The following is a 16051-nucleotide window of genomic DNA, read 5'->3' on the forward strand; positions in this document are numbered from 1 at the left end:
TGAACCGTGGTGTTGGAGAAGACTCTTGAGAGTCCCTTGGACAGCAAGGAGATCTAACCAGTCCATCCTAAAGGAGATCAGTCCTGGGTGTTCATTGGAAGGACTGATGCTAAAGCTGAAACCCCAATACTTTGGCCACCTCATGTGAAGAGTTGACTCATTGGAAAAGACCCTGATGCTGGCAGGGATTGAGGGCAGGAGGAGAAGGGGACGACAGAGGATGAGATGGCTGGATGGCATCATCAGCTCAATGGACATGGGTTTGGGTTGACTCTGGGATTTGGTGATGGGCAGGGAGGCCTGGTGTGCTGCAGTTTATGGGGTCGCAAATGGTCGGACACCACTGAGTGACTGAACTGAACTTTTAATAAATCACATGTGTGAAATCCTAACCATGATCATTCAATAACTTGAGGATATCATAATTACCAGTAAGGATGGAAAATTAAAAGTTATCTCATTGGTTTTTTTGGGAGGCTGATTTGATGTATTCCTTCCCAATACTCAAGAGCAAGTTTGACTACAGCAACGACCTTCTGAGTGGAGAGCAGCTTGCACCTCCATTCTATGGGTCTGAAAACCATCCTGTGCGGAAGCGATACAGACTTTCTCAGTTGTTCCACGGAGTCTCAGCCCCACAATATGACACCCTCTCTCAGTCACTGCCTCGTTTGTTGACAACCACATGGGGTTACATCTCCCAGAGGTGGGTGTGCATATGATCACCATGTTTACACTCAGGCATAGTAGAAATGCTTTGGTTCTCTGCAAGCTACTTTTATTGAACTTTTATCAATCTCCATTCTTATTTGCATTTGACTAGTATGTGAATGTGAGTCTAGAGAATAATGACATATATACACAATGCTTTCATACATTTTCATTTGAGTCCCCCAAAGACTACATTCCTAAAGTAGCATTTGTACAGATGCCTGAATGCCACTCTCAAGGGGCCTCAAGAAATATAAGATAGACGTCATGACTCCCATCATGGTGATACAGTCACCAAGCCCAGAAGTTAAATGAATTTGCTAAATATGCAGGGCTAAAACACAACCAAGTCCAGACTAAATTAAGGACAATATGAGTTGACAATCTGTTCTTTTCACTCCGGGAAATTGTGCCCTTTTGAACTTAGTTCTTCTAAGAGAGCAAAATAAGACACCTTGGAAAACTTCATCAACTTTCTTAGGCCTCAAAGGTATTGCTGAATGTTGAAGAGCAATTATTTACTAAATAATGCCTAGTGTTCAGTTGCTCAATCATGTCCGACTCTTTGCAGCCCCATGGACTATTATAGCCCACCAGGCTCCTGTGTCCATGGGCTTTTCCAGGCAAGAATACTGGAGTGGATTGCCACTTCCTACTTCAGAGGATCCCCAGGGATTGAACCCACATCTCTTGCATCTCCTCCACTGGCAGCTGGATTCTTTACTAGAGCCACTGGGAAAGCCCAAATAACACCTAGATGCCTTGTAAAAAAAAAAAACTCATGGTTTCCCCCAAGGTGCTAACTATGTATATAAATGCACTTAGTTGAAGCTTGAAAGTGAAAGTGAAGTCACTCACTCGTGTCTGACTCTTTGTGACGACCCCATGGACTGTAGCCTACCAGGCTCCTCTGTCCGTGGGATTTTCCAGGCAAGAGTACTGGAGTGGGTTGCCATTTCCTTCTCCAGGAGATCTTCCCAACCCAGGGATCGAACCGGGGTTTCCCACATTGTAGGCTTTACCTCTTTACTGTCTGAGCCACCATTCTCAAATTTAACATTTGAGATCCTATTTCTAGTCATATTTCTATCAAGAAAACACAAGAGCTATCCAAAGTATTAAGATAGCATAGGTTTCAACATAGAGAACTAAGAGCGTACATGAACACTGGAAAAGCTGGTGGGCCAAGGTGAAAAAAATCAGCTGCAGCAACTTCAGCCTGGAGCACCCAAGCAAAAGAAGGTGTGCAAGCCTCAGTCTCTCTAGGGCGACCCCACCAATTATCTCTGACTCTTTATCAAAGTAGAGGTACTCAAGAGCTCCCCAGCAAGTCACTGAATCTCACATCTACCCATGAATCTAGCAGCAATTGTCCCCAGAAAATAATGGTCTCTCCTCCTCCGTCTTCCAGTGCTGACACGAATGCCTCTCTTTGGTAAACTCTAACCTGGATAAGAAGATTCTGGGGAAATCGTTCTAGCTTCTCTTCTATGATATTTGGTGTTATGATGTCAAGTTGACAACAAATGAACAAACACTGGCATTTCAAAGTGATCTCAGAATCCTGTGTCTCACTATGTATAAGTTTTCTGAAACACAACCTGGAATCCTGTGCCCTAACTGACATAGGAAAAGAGCAAGACATACAGCCATGGAGGGTACCTCATCATTCATCCAGCTTCCCCTCCATGTAATCAACAGAATTTGACTTGATCTTTATGTCCAGTGAACAAAATAGACATGGACCCAGACCTTGTGGTGCTTATATCTTGATAAGACTCTGTCCTCAACTCCAGTGAAGTTGCACTGGGAAGCGGAGAGATTTATATGTTGTTGAGTCATTCACAAATTTGGGAAACACCAAGAATCTGAGATTGGCTCAGCCATCTTAACCACCAACTTTGCAAAATCATCCAGTTTAGCCATAAAAGCAATCCAAAAATACTCACTGAGTCGTCAGAGGTCATCTCTTGCCTCATGGCCATTCACACATGTACCAATGAATATAGCACTTTGTACTTATTGGAAGGGGTTATCTAGCATTGTCTTGCTTGACCCTCACAAATCATCTTGCAGGTAAGGGCAGAAAATTTTTCTCTTTTCATTACTGAAAAATCAAAGGCACAGAGACAGGCAATGCACTGTTTCTTTAATTAGTGACCAATGTTGGACTTGAAACTGGGTCTCCATTTAGGGTCCCTCTGCAACATCTCCCTGCCTCTTTTCTTTTTTTCTTTTTTCTTTTTCTTTTTTAAATTTTTTTTATTAGTTGGAGGCTAATTACTTCACAACATTTCAGTGGGTTTTGTCATACATTGATATGAATCAGCCATAGAGTTACACGTATTCCTCATCCCGATCCCCCCTCCCACCTCCCTCTCCACCCGATTCCTCTGGGTCTTCCCAGTGCACCAGGCCCGAGCACTTGTCAGAACTGGAATCTGCACTTTCTAGGTGTGAAACTACAGAATTAAAAAGGCCTAGGCCTTCTAAATCATTTTTATTACTCATTTGTAATTGTTCTTCCAGCTTAAATTCTGAACCAAAGTGTCTGAAAGTGTCCTCTTCTTTGTTAATGAAAAAGTGAGTAAATCTCCCTTAGACAGAGCCCTTCTATTTATGGACATCTTCTGCAATAAATAGGTCACTTGGTCATATCCATATCTGTGAGTAGTTTATTAAGTCAGATCTGTCTTAAAATATCTTGTGTCAAAAACTCACACATACAATTGTGACAGAATCTTAGGACTAGAAGAGGGCATTGAAGGTTATTTCAGGCCAATTCTGTCAGATACAGATGAAGAGAATGCAATTCCGCAAGTCTCAATGACATTAAGGTCGAGATCACACAGCTAGTTACCTAGAAGCAGACCTTTATCCAGAAGTCTGATTTAAAGATTCAATGAGCATATGCTATGGTGCCACTGTGTGGTGCGGTAAGGGGAGATTTAAGATTATAATCGGGATTAAAACCAAGTTATGGAGACATAAAACAATGAAAGAAAAATGCAAGTCAGGAAACAATTGAAAGATAATCATCTGTAAGTTATAATTGCTATAATTCCCTAGAGGAACAGATCAAGAATTTATTTTTAATCTCCACCTTATTCTACTAACGATATGAGGCATTTAACACATTTTTGGTGTAGAAGGATTAGAGTGGACAGCCGTGGTGACCAGGACAAAGAGAAACTAAGGGTGGGAAACTAACAAAGCAAAACTCGCTACCGAGGTGGACCATACAGTTGAGAGAAATGACCCCCAAATTTATAGGCAAGGTTTTTAATGGCCAAAGCAAAGAAACACAATCAACTTGTAAATTTCAAATTGTCCATAAAACCAAACCTAATTTACTGTTCTGTAGTATTTCTCCAGTAGATATTCAGAACAGAGGCTCAGAGATTTATCTAGTTCTTTCTTAGGCAATCCATCAGTGTGGTCTGCTGGCGCAACAACAAACTACAACTCAGAAGGCAATTCTATTGCATCTAAAATGATGCTGCTAAAGGATCCAGCAGTCCTGTGGTGTGGCTTGATTCAAAGGCATCATTTAGGGCATGTAGAAAAATGGGTCAGTTACCTGACTCCGTAGTATTTCTTCCGTGACATATTTATGTGGTATGGAGAGCAGCGAGCTTGTGGTCTGTATGCTATTTGCCCAGAGCCGTCGGCGTGTTTAGTATGTCATGCTGGTTGATGGATGCCTCACACGCTAGTCAATCAGCTAAGCAGAGTTTAGCGTCATTAAGAGCATCTGTGAAAATGGAAGAGACGAATTATGTTTAATGCCTTGTACAGAGCCAAATAAACTCAAAACCACACTTAGAAAAAGATATATTATATATATAATATTATTATTATATATATATATAATATATATATACACACACAGACACACACATTTATATAAATGTCCTGTTCTGGGTCAAGAGCAAAGCCTTGTTTATGTTTATGTTTAATGTTATGTTTATGTTTGTTATGTTATGTTAATGTTATGTGTGTTATGTATGGTATGTTAATGTTATGTTTATGTTATGTTTAATGCCTTGTACAGAGCCAAATAAGGTCAAAACTGTTCTGCCCGTAGTCCGAGTCCCCGATCGGGAAAGAAGACTCCTCGAAACAATGCAACTCGCAATAGGGGAATTTATTACTGACTCGAGCCAGGGCCTCCCGCCCTCACCAGGTGTGTGAGGACGAAAGGCCCCAAGCCCCATTCTCTCGGGTATTTATTAGGTCAAAACAAGCAGCAGGTAGTTGGCATAAGCGCATTGGTTACACAGTTGCAAGGTAATTTTTGTTGGCCCAACGTGGGGCTTTCAGCTTTCCCCTGATAGGTTCCCTTTCTTCTGGCTAGGCATATGTTGATTGGCTGGCTCCAGGAGGCCTGATAATTATGTTACCCCAGGAAACCAGGCCTACTCCTACTCTAGGCTGCCTGGCATGGCGTTAGCCATGACAGCCTCACAAAAACCACACTTAGAAAAAGATATATTATATATATATATATAATATATATATACACACACAGAGACACTCACATTTATATAAATGTCCTGTTCTGGGTCAAGAGAAAAGCGTTGTTTATGTTTATGCTTAATGTTATGTTTATGTTTGTTATGTTATGTTAATGTTATATATGTTATGTTAATGTTATGTTTATGTTATGTTTAATGCCTTGTACAGAGCCAAATAAAGTCAAAACCACACTTAGAAAAAGATATTATATATATATATATATATATATATAGTATACACACACACACACACACACATTTATATAAATGTCCTGTTCTGGGTCAAGAGCAAAGCAGACCCAAGACCAGGGATTAAATAATTTAGGAATGGCTTACTAAAGGAAATGGGACTTCAGACTTGGATGGACAGAGAGGAAAAGTGAGGAAATTTTAGACTGAAGAATCACATGATTACATGGTGAGGGGGTTACAGGTAGGAGATGAGTTAACTTGCCATCAAAATTTGTGACTTTAAAATGTAGCAACAATAGAGCCAATCTAAAAATAATTGAGCTTCATTTTTTTATGGAAATACTGCAAGTAGAAAGTGCTTTATTTTAATACAACAGCACTGGTTTGATAGGATTTCGAGCCAATGAATTCAGTAAGTGGGTTTGTTTTGATGACCTTTGCTAATTTGTTGAATGCCGTGGAAAATCCCCTGCAGACTCTCTAACGATTCCAAAACTAAAAATAATGACCTCACTGAAGTTTCTGTCAGCTGCTCTGATTCAGAGAATGGCTAAGAATGACTGATAGACTCTGGTTACAAAATGAGGCTCAGAAATTTGCAGCCTAACACAACTCATGGATACCAGAAAATGAAGTCTGTCTTACTGGAGAGCAAACGTAGGGTCAGAGGAGGCATAAGTACTGTATCTCTTTTAAATAAAAGTTGTGATTACATCAGTGCTTCATTGTAGGCCGGCTCTGTACCAAGTATTGTGTTTCACATGTATTACATATTTCATATTATCCTCACAATATCTCCATCAAGAAAGAAGCATCACTAGCTTCTAGAGGTAGTAACAAAGATTCAAAAGCTTAAAAGTAACTTGCTTAAAATTACACAGCTCATTAATGCCAAAGGTTTTGAACCCAGGTCTTTCTGATTCAAAAGCTAGTGTTTTCACCTCTATATAATATAGATTCACAGTCTTGTAGGGGTTGTTGGTTTAGATTATATCACTAAAGCACTTTGTTTGGCAGTGTAAGGCACAAATTAAAAAAAAAAAAAATCCATGGTGAAGAATCAGGGAATTTGAAGGTTAACTAAGGGCCTCTAGAATCATTAACACAATCCTCTAATGCGGGATTTGAGACACCAAAGGGTAATACCCAGTGTGAGCTCTCAAGAAATGTGAGGGCTTCTCCTTCCTAAATGGGCTTGGGAGATGCACATGCTTCATTTCCAAAGTGTTTCTGCAGAGATTCAGTTGACCTAAAAAAGATGGTAGAGTAGAAAGACGTGCTCATCTTCTCCTGTGAGAACGCCAAAATTGTAACTAACCACTGAACAGCCATTGACAGGAGAATGCTGGAGAGGAAAGGAAAGAAGTCGCTCAGTATGTCCGGCTCTGTGAGACCCCATGGACTGCAGCCGAGCAGGCTCCTCCGTCCACGGGGTTTTCCAGGCAAGAGCACTGGAGTGGGGTGCCTTTTTCTTCTCACCCAAAAAAGATATCCCGCATCCAAGGGCAAAGCAGAAGCCCCAACAAGACAGTAGGAGGGGCAAAATCGTGTTTAGAATCGATCCCACACCTTCCAGAGGCACTCAGAGGGCTCAGAGAAAAGCTAGCGTGCGCCGGGAGCCCCAGAGCCGGGGCCGGGCCTGCCTCTGCGCGTCCGTGGGTCTCCTGCGGGTCCGCAGGGCCTGCTGCGGGGACGCGGCTCCGGCTGCTGCAGGCCTCGGCGCGAGGCATGTTAGTCCCGCCACGAGCCCCTGGGCAGACGACCCCCAAACTGGGGAACAAGTCTACCAAAGGAGTTCCCCACTACTGCGAACGCTCTATAGGGCCCACGACAGCGTTCCCAACCTGGGGACCCAGGAGAGGGACTGAGAACCCCCGGGAACCCGGCTTTGGAGGCCAGTGGGGCTTGGTTGCAGGGCGTCCGCAGGACTGGGGAGACGGACTCTGGGAGGGCGCACGGGGACCCAGGAGAAAGGAGCAGCGCCCACAGAGGCCGGCCCGGCCTTGCTGCGAGTGTCCCGGAGTCTCCGGTGCAGGCTCGGCTGACAGTGCCGGCCTGGGGTCAGGGGCGCCGAATACAGCCGTCCTTGGAGCCACAGCATGCTGGCGTAAGTCGTTTTGAGGAGGTCGCCTTTACCACATTACCCCTACCATAGTTCCGCCGCAAGTCAACTACAAGAAAGGAGCAGAGCACCACCCATCAATAGAAAATTGAATTAAAGATTCACTGAGCATGGTCCCACCCATCAGAGCAAGATCCAGATTCCCCCGCAGCCAGGCCCTCCCATCAGGAAGCTTCCATGAGCCTCTTATCCTTCTCCATCAGAGGGCGGGATGAAAACCACAATCACAGAAAACTAACCAAACTGATTACATGGATCGCAGCCTTGACTAATTCAATGAAACTACCCACTCCAGTACTCTTGCCTGGAAAATCCCATGGATGGAGGAGCTGGTAGGCCACAGTCCATGGGGTCGCAAAGTGTTGGACACTCCTGAAATGAGTGAAATGAGTGAAAATGAGGTTCTAAGGCAAGAGTATATATGAGTCTTCTAAAGACAGGGTTTTCAATACACATTTCTTTTTAAACACTTTATTTTATGTTCCTGTGTTTTACTTCTGTGCTCGCTTTGGCAGCACATATAGTAAAATTGGAACAGGACAGAGAAGATTAGCATGGCCCCTGCTCAAGGGTGACATGCACATTCGTGAAGCGCTCCGTATCTTGGGGCTTCCCTGGTAACTCAGCTGGTGAAGAATCCGCCTGCAGTGCAGGAGACCCTGGTTTGATTCCCGGGTTGGGAAGATCCGCTAGAGAGGGGATAGACTGCCGACTTCACTGTTCTCGAGCTTCCCTAGGGGCTCAGCCGGTAAAGAATCCGCCTGCAATGTGGGAGACCTGGGTTCAGTCCCCGGGTTGGGAAGATCCCCTAGAGAAGGGAACGGCTACCACTCCAGTATTCTGGCCTGGAGAATCCCATGGACTGTATATCTATGGTGTCACAGAGTCAGACACGACCGAGCGACTTTCACTCGCATAGCCAATTAACAGTGGTGTGATAGCTTCGAGGGGACAGCAGAGGGACGCCGCCATAGGTGCACATGCGTCCTCTCCCCCAAACTCCCCTCCCATCCAGGCTTCCACCCATCATTGAGCAGAGTTCCCTCTGCTATGTAGTAGGTCTTCGTTGGTTATCCCTTTTAAATATAGCAGTGTCCACATGTCAATCCCAAACTCCCTAACTATCCCTTTTCCCACTTCTTCAACTAACTTAAACTTTTGTGTATAATTTCAATTGTATCTGGGCTTAATTTATTACAAAGACCACAAGCCCTACAGGCCAACTCCTGTATATCATAGTAGAAAACGCATGGGATAAGAATCAGACATCACTGGGTTTCAGCCCAGAGTTGCTACCCGGACAGGCTGTCAGTATTCCACTCTGTGCACCATTTGCTTCTTCTGTGAAATATGGACCATAATACTTACCTCATGAGGTTGCTGTAAAGAAATGTCTGCAACATACAAGTGCTCAATAAATGTTAATGCCTTCCTGACGTCACAGTGATAATATGTGCTAGACTGGTTGCCACCTGAAATCATAACAAATCATGACTGTGGTGTAAGCTGTGGACTAGCATGCATGTCATCCAGAAAAGCAATCACATGCTTTTCAATTATATTCAGAGTGCTATGAACTCTGATGACATAAAAGTAACAAATCAACCCTGGGTTTATGGTCATCTCATAGCTTATGAACTGAAACATTTCATGATCCTTGTCAATGTAGAGAGTTAACTTCCCTATAATTTGAGAGAAAAAAGAGATGATTTCGCCTGTACTAGTTTTTAGTAAAAAGATGCCCAAGAAAGAGGCTTTCACAGAGAATTCCTTCAATAATGATGTGCTGAGTGAATGAGTAGAGTAAAATGGAAGGAGATAAAAGTTCATTTCCATATTTTAGGAAATGTATTGAAATTAGAGATTATGATGGTTTTTGCAAACTAACAGTTCAGGAGGAATTAGTGTTATGCTGGACTCTCAGTCATTGTTTACTCGATGGATAAGGCACTTTCCTATGCTGCTATGATATTAGGCGCTATGATGGTCAAGAAAAGAGTCATGTCTATAGATCACTGCCCTGCAGATTTACAGTGCCAGACAGGAAAATCATGAACCAGATAATCGTGAGATCATTTCCAAAACTAGTCAAATAAAGTAGTCCCCTCATCTAGTCTTCATCTAATCCTTCCATTTAGGCCAAGAGTGTCTACTGTGTTTCCCCAACAAAACAATATTCGATCCAACCAAACCAAAAGTCAAGATGAATTGTTGATTTTATTTCTTTTAACGTCACCATATGTATCATCGTCTTTAAAACATAGCTTTCTTCTAGATTCTGAGCATATACGTGCATTCTAATTTGCCTATTGCCTAGCTGTTATATTTACATTCACATTTTTTTTTTTTGCTTGCATGTTTGGAATTGCTTATTTTGGATATTTTGTTTATTTTATTATAGTAGTAAGGGTTTAATGGGGAGAAAATATAGATGGTCCAGAGATCTTTCTTGTCATACTTCTCAAACCAATTTCTTTTCAATGTTTTTTATTTAAGCAAAAACTACTAAAAATATAAAAATGTAATAAGGAATTCCATCAAAGTTCCTCCCACTTAAGTATTTTTTCCTAGTAGTAAACTGAAAATACATTTCGGGAGGTTTCATGTTAAGTGATTCCTTTGATATATCCATCCTTATTTTAAGGTGACTCAAGATCAATCTTCAAGTGAATGCTTTTGTAAGCCTTCTGGATATAAATGCATTGAATTTGTCTTCTAATATGTAAAAGAATATTCCCTTTCCTGCCTTTATTGTCAGTAAAAATAAAATCTGTCTGCACTGCTCTCATCTTAGGATCTCTGCTCAGATCATCCTAAGGATTTCTTGTCTATCTTTTGCGTTGGAGCTTCTGTTTTCAGAGATTCACAGCATCTTCTTCCTTAATTTACATCTTAGTGGAGGCTTCTGTAGCTTCCTGTGCGTGGCTGAGGGGAGATAAATGTTTTGAGATCTTGCATGTCTAGCAATGCCTTTACTCACTCTTGACAATTGAATTTTTATGTAGATATACTCCTGTGTAAGAAAACAATTTCCCTTGGGTTTTCTAAAGCAATATTTTGGTGTCTTCTAGCTTTGGATATTGCTCCTGAGACGGGCAATGTTATTCTGATGTTTGAATTTGTATATATGAATAGTTTCTACCTTTGTGACATTTTGGGATATTCTCTGCTTCCTAAGATTCTAAATTTCATAATGGTAAACATTACTGTGAACCTCTTTGATCATGTTAAGTATCAGATTGGACTTCCAGTGTTGACACATCTAAAATGTCATATGCTTGGAATCATAAATATTTTAGTCCTTTGGGTTGCTTTAACAAGATACCATAGACTGGATGGCTTATAAACAATAGAAATTTATTTCTGACATTCTGGAGATTGGGAAGTCCAAGATCATGATGCCAGCTAATTTGGTATCTAGTGAGGGTCTGCTTCCTGGTCCAGGTGGCATCTTCTCTCTGTGTCCTCACGTGATGGGAGGGTCAAGGGAGATCTTTGAAGCATCTTCTGTAAGGGCACTAATACCATTCATGAGAACTCTGCTTTTGTGGACTAATCACCTCCCCCAAACTCCACCTTCTCATACCATCACATTGGACATTAGAATTTTAACATGTGAATTTTGCAGGCACACAATCATTGAGCCTATAGCCATATAGCATGCAGTCTTTCCAAATCTGCTTCTTTCACTTAGCAATATTGGCTTGACAGCTCATGTCTTTTTAGCACTGAGTAATATTCCATTTATGAACATGCCACAGTTTATCCATTTACCTACTGAAGGACATCTTGGCTTCTTTCATGTTTTGTAATTACAACTAAAGTTGCTATAAACATATATGTGCAGGTTTTGTATGGATGTAAGTTTTTAGCCCATTTTGGCAAATACCAAGGAGTGCAATTTCTGGATAGTATGGGAAGAGTAGGTTTAGTTTTGTAAGAAGATACCAAACTGTCGCCCAAAGTGGCTGGACCACTTTGCCCACTAGCAGTGACTAGAAGTTCCTTTGCTCCGTATCCTCACCAGCATTTGGTGGTGTCACTATTTTGGATTTTAGCCATTTCAGTAGGTGTGCGGTGGTATCTCACTGCTATTTCAGTTTGTAGTTTTCTCTTTTTTTCCATTTATTTTTATTAGTTGGAGGCTAATTACTTTACAATATTGTAGTGGTTTTTGTTACACATTGACATGAATCAGTCATGGATTCCCCATCCCGATCCCCCCTCCCGCCTCCCTCTCCATGTGATTCCTCTGGGTCTTCCCAGTGCACCAGCCCCGAGCACTTGTCTCATGCATCCAACCTGGGCTGGTGATCTGTTTCACACTTGATAATATACATGTTTCGATGCTATTCTCTCGAAACATCCCACCCTCGCCTTCTCCCACAGAGTCCAAAATTCTGTTCTGTACATTTGTGTCTCTTTTTCTGTTTTGCATATAGGGTTATCATTACCATCTTTCTAAATTCCATATATATGCGTTAGTATACTGTATTGCTCTTTATCTTTCTGGCTTACTTCACTCTGTATAATGGGCTCCAGTTTCATCCATCTCATTAGAACTGATTCAAATGAATTCTTTTTAATGACTGAGTAATATTCCATGGTGTATATGTACCACCACTTCCTTATCCATTCATCTGCGGATGGGCATCTAGGTTGCTTCCATGTCCTGGCTATTATAAACAGTGCTGCGATGAACATTGGGGTGCACGTGTCTCTTTCAGATCTGGATTCCTCAGTGTGTATGCCCAGGAGTGGGATTGCTGGGTCATATGGCAGTTCTATTTCCAGTTTTTTAAGGAATCTCCACGCTGTTCTCTATAGTGGCTGTACTAGTTTGCATTCCCACCAACAGTGTAAGAGGGTTCCCTTTTCTCCACACCCTCTCCAGCATTTATTGCTTGTAGACTTTTGGATAGCAGCCATTCTGACTGGCGTGTAATGGTAGCTCATTGTGGTTTTGATTTGCATTTCTCTAATAATGAGTGATGTTGAGCATCTTTTCATGTGTTTGTTAGCCATCTGTATGTCTTCTTTGGAGAAATGTCTGTTTAGTTCTTTGACCCATTTTTTGATTGGGTCATTTATTTTTCTGGAATTGAGCTGCAGGAGTTGCTATGTGGGTGACCCAGGTTCGATCCCTGGGTCAAGAAGACCCCTGGAGAAGGGAATAGCTACCCACTCCAGTATTCTTGCCTGGAGAATTCCATGGACAGAGGAGCCTGGTGGGTTATAGCCCATGGGGTCCCAAAGAGTCAGACAGGACTGAGCATGAAACTCCTTATCTTTTCTTACATCTCTATGCCAGCTGTGTTTCTTCTTTGGTGATGTCTTTGAGATCTTTTGCTCATTTTTTAATTGAGTTTTCTGTCTTCTTAACATTGAGCTTCAGGAGGTCTTTATGTATTTTAGACCACTCCTTATCAGTATTGCTGTGCACCACTTTATTTTCAAAGATTTGAAAAAGCAATGCATCTACATAGCTAAAACGTAAAGATGAAGCTAAAAGGTAAATGTTGGGAAGTCCCACTGCTCCCACTCCTTCCAAATTCATCCTTTTCCTTCACCATTTTTGTTTGTTTCTGATTTATCCTTCTCAGGCCTCTTTACATTGTGCTGCGCTGTGCTTATTTGCTCAGTCGTGTCCTACCCTTTGCGACCCCAGGAACTGCAGCCCGCCAGGCTCCTCTGTCCGCAGGGATTCTCCAGGCAAGAATACTGGAGTGGGCTGCCGTGCCCTCCTCCAGGGGATCTTCCCAACCCAGGGATCGAACCCAGGTCTCCCCCACCCTAGGTGGATTCTTTACCACCTGAACCATCAGGGAAGCCCTCTCTTTACACAAGTACAAGCAAATACAAATATACACTTCACTTTTCCCATTTCTTAATAAAAGTGGCATTTCATGTACATTATTTTGAACCTTGATTTTTCACTTAACACTGTTACATGGATATCTTTCCATATCTTATCATAGAGCTCATCCCTATTTTTTTAACAGCTGTATAATGTTCCATTGTGGGGAAATACCATCGTTCAGAAATTCCTTGTTGCTGGACACTTATCACCCTGACTTTTAAAGGTACCTGGTGCTCTCAATCTATGAGATTTTTAAGGCTCTATAATGAGAATTGGGTGCTTCTTGACTTTCTCCCATTGCCACCTTAGGTTCTGGTTTCTTGCATGTTATAGGACACTTTCCACTTAACTCTCTGCTTTATGGCTTATTGCAGAGTTTATTCTGTTTACCACTTAGTAACATAGCAGTATCGTCTTCAAACTGAAGGAACAGTCCCTGGATTGTCTAGAGTCTGTAAGTCAGTCCTCGCTTACTCTGTATGCGTCTACCGTAACTTTCCAGACCTCAGTCACACCCTTTCAGAATAGACACCCAGTTTTCACAAATGAAAATAATCTTGGAAAGAACTAGAAGGTGGGGCATAAAAATTGTTTGCTTTTTCAGAACCCCCCCCCCAAAAAAAACACAGAGAAACAGTATGGCCTAAAGATCTCCTGGAATCATTTAATAAAGCAATGAATTTCTATGGTTTTTTCCTCCCTTCTATGGAGGTAACTATTACAAAAGCATTTCTGTCCCTGGATTTCAACTTGGTTGGCCTGATGACTATTTTCCTAATTTATAGACACCATTAGCACCATCAGTCCTGGTGCATCAAGGGGCCCTGAGGGGTCAGCAGTTCTCTTGCTGTACACTTCAGCTGATGTAGCCATTTGTTTCATCAGCTGTGTGAGTCACAAGATGGACCTCTCTTGTAAGGCGGTAAAGCAATGATAGAGATTTGTGCCCTTCACTCAGGGAGAACCCACAACTATTCCACTTTCTAGTTATGTAACCTTCAGCAAGCTATTCAACCCTTCTCAACCTGAATTTCCTCATCTATAAAATAACGTGCACTTCATAGGTTTGTTGTGAAGATTAATCGCATATAAAACAGCTGGTACAGAGCCAAGCAATTCTCCAACACCAGCCAATGTCCTACAACTCAATTCTGACACTATTTCCCTGGAGATACTGCAAACCCCACAGATGAGAAGCTCCTCAACACCAGTCCTTTCATGTTTTTTTAGAGGCTTCATTACAGAGGCATGACTGATCAAATCATAGGCATTAGTGATTGATTCAACTTCCACCTCTTCTCTTCTCCCCAGAGGTGGAAGGATGGGACTGCATGAAATCTCCAACCCACTAATCTCATGGTTGGGCTTCCTTGCTGGCTCAGACGGTAAAAAATCTGCCTACAATGCAAGAGACTCGCATCCGACCCCTGGGTTGGGAAGACCCCCTGGAGGAGGGCAAGGCAACCCACTCCAGTATTCTGGCCTGGAGAAGTCCATGGACAGAGGAGCCTGGGGGCTGCCGTCCGTGGGGTCACGGAGAGTCAGACCCGACTGGGCGGCTCACACTTCCACTTTCCAGTCTCATGGTTGGCTGCACGGGCCACCAGTCTCCATCCTTTGCTTTCCAAAAGGCGGCATGCTAATAAGAACCCAGCTTTAGAACTGTCTTTTGTAAATAAAAAGACGCTCGTTTCACCTTTAGGGTTTCAAGAACTGAGGACTAAACACTAATTTTATAATAAAAGACGCTCCCACGGCTCTTATCACTCAGGAAATTCCATGGCTTTGGGGAAGTATGAGCCAGATGTGAACCATGAACCATGACACAAAAATATATGAAATTTATTTTGGTCATTTGAATGATCAAATATGCATTTCTTATAAATAACATTATTGTCATTTGCTTTCCCGACTGGTCTAAAAACTACGTGAATAAAGAGATACTGCCTGTATTCCTCCTTTTTTCTCCCAGGTGCAGAGCAAAGTGCCTGGTTCATAGAAGAAATTGACTAATACTCATTAAATGACTCTTTCAGTAAAGGAATAAGTAAATAGATATGTCTTATTCACATTAATTCTCAGGATACAAAAAAAATTTTTTTTCGAGAAAACTATGGAGTGCATGTATATATTTAAGAAAGTCAGTTTGCTCTCTTAGGAAGATCTTCTGTTCCCCCAAATTGGTCTGCAAACCGTCTTCCAAGGAGTAAACTTTAAGGAAATATTTCCTGACTGACCATGGCCTGACAGTCACCCATTAGCCCTGTATACCGTGTCCTCTCCAGCTGCATTTATGCCCAAGACAAACAGACAAGCGGGAAAATGCTCTGTGTAGCAGCTGGAACGCGTCTATCATAGGTAAGATGGCCTTTGTGCTGGTTTGACTTGGCAGGGGAGAGTGGGTCGTAAACCTTAATAAAAATGCCTTGGGAGATGTTGATCTAAATGTTGATCATTTATTTTTTAAATGGGATTTTTAACCCAAAAGATTCCATCATGTAATGTTCAATAATAATGCCATCCAGGAAAAAAAGAAACCACTCAAAATAATTGACATTTGCTTTGTCCTTGTCTTGTGGGTCAAAATCTGATGAAATCAGATTAAAAATATTGTTTCATTGGCCTTTTTTATACCCCTGAAGGCTGAAA

General features: G+C 41.9%; 1 protein-coding gene and 1 non-coding gene across 5 annotated transcripts in view; both read left to right on the forward strand.

Moving 5' to 3' along the window:
* The window catches only part of GABRB1 (gamma-aminobutyric acid type A receptor subunit beta1), a 400975-nt gene that overhangs the window by 319189 nt on the left and 65735 nt on the right, over positions 1–16051 (forward strand). The window lies entirely within an intron of this gene.
* LOC136148186 (U6 spliceosomal RNA) lies at positions 8042–8148 on the forward strand. Its single transcript, XR_010659471.1, has one exon. It is a non-coding gene; the product is annotated as a U6 spliceosomal RNA (small nuclear RNA).

Source organism: Muntiacus reevesi, chromosome 16 (assembly GCF_963930625.1).
Source record: "Muntiacus reevesi chromosome 16, mMunRee1.1, whole genome shotgun sequence".
Taxonomy (NCBI): domain Eukaryota; kingdom Metazoa; phylum Chordata; class Mammalia; order Artiodactyla; family Cervidae; genus Muntiacus; species Muntiacus reevesi.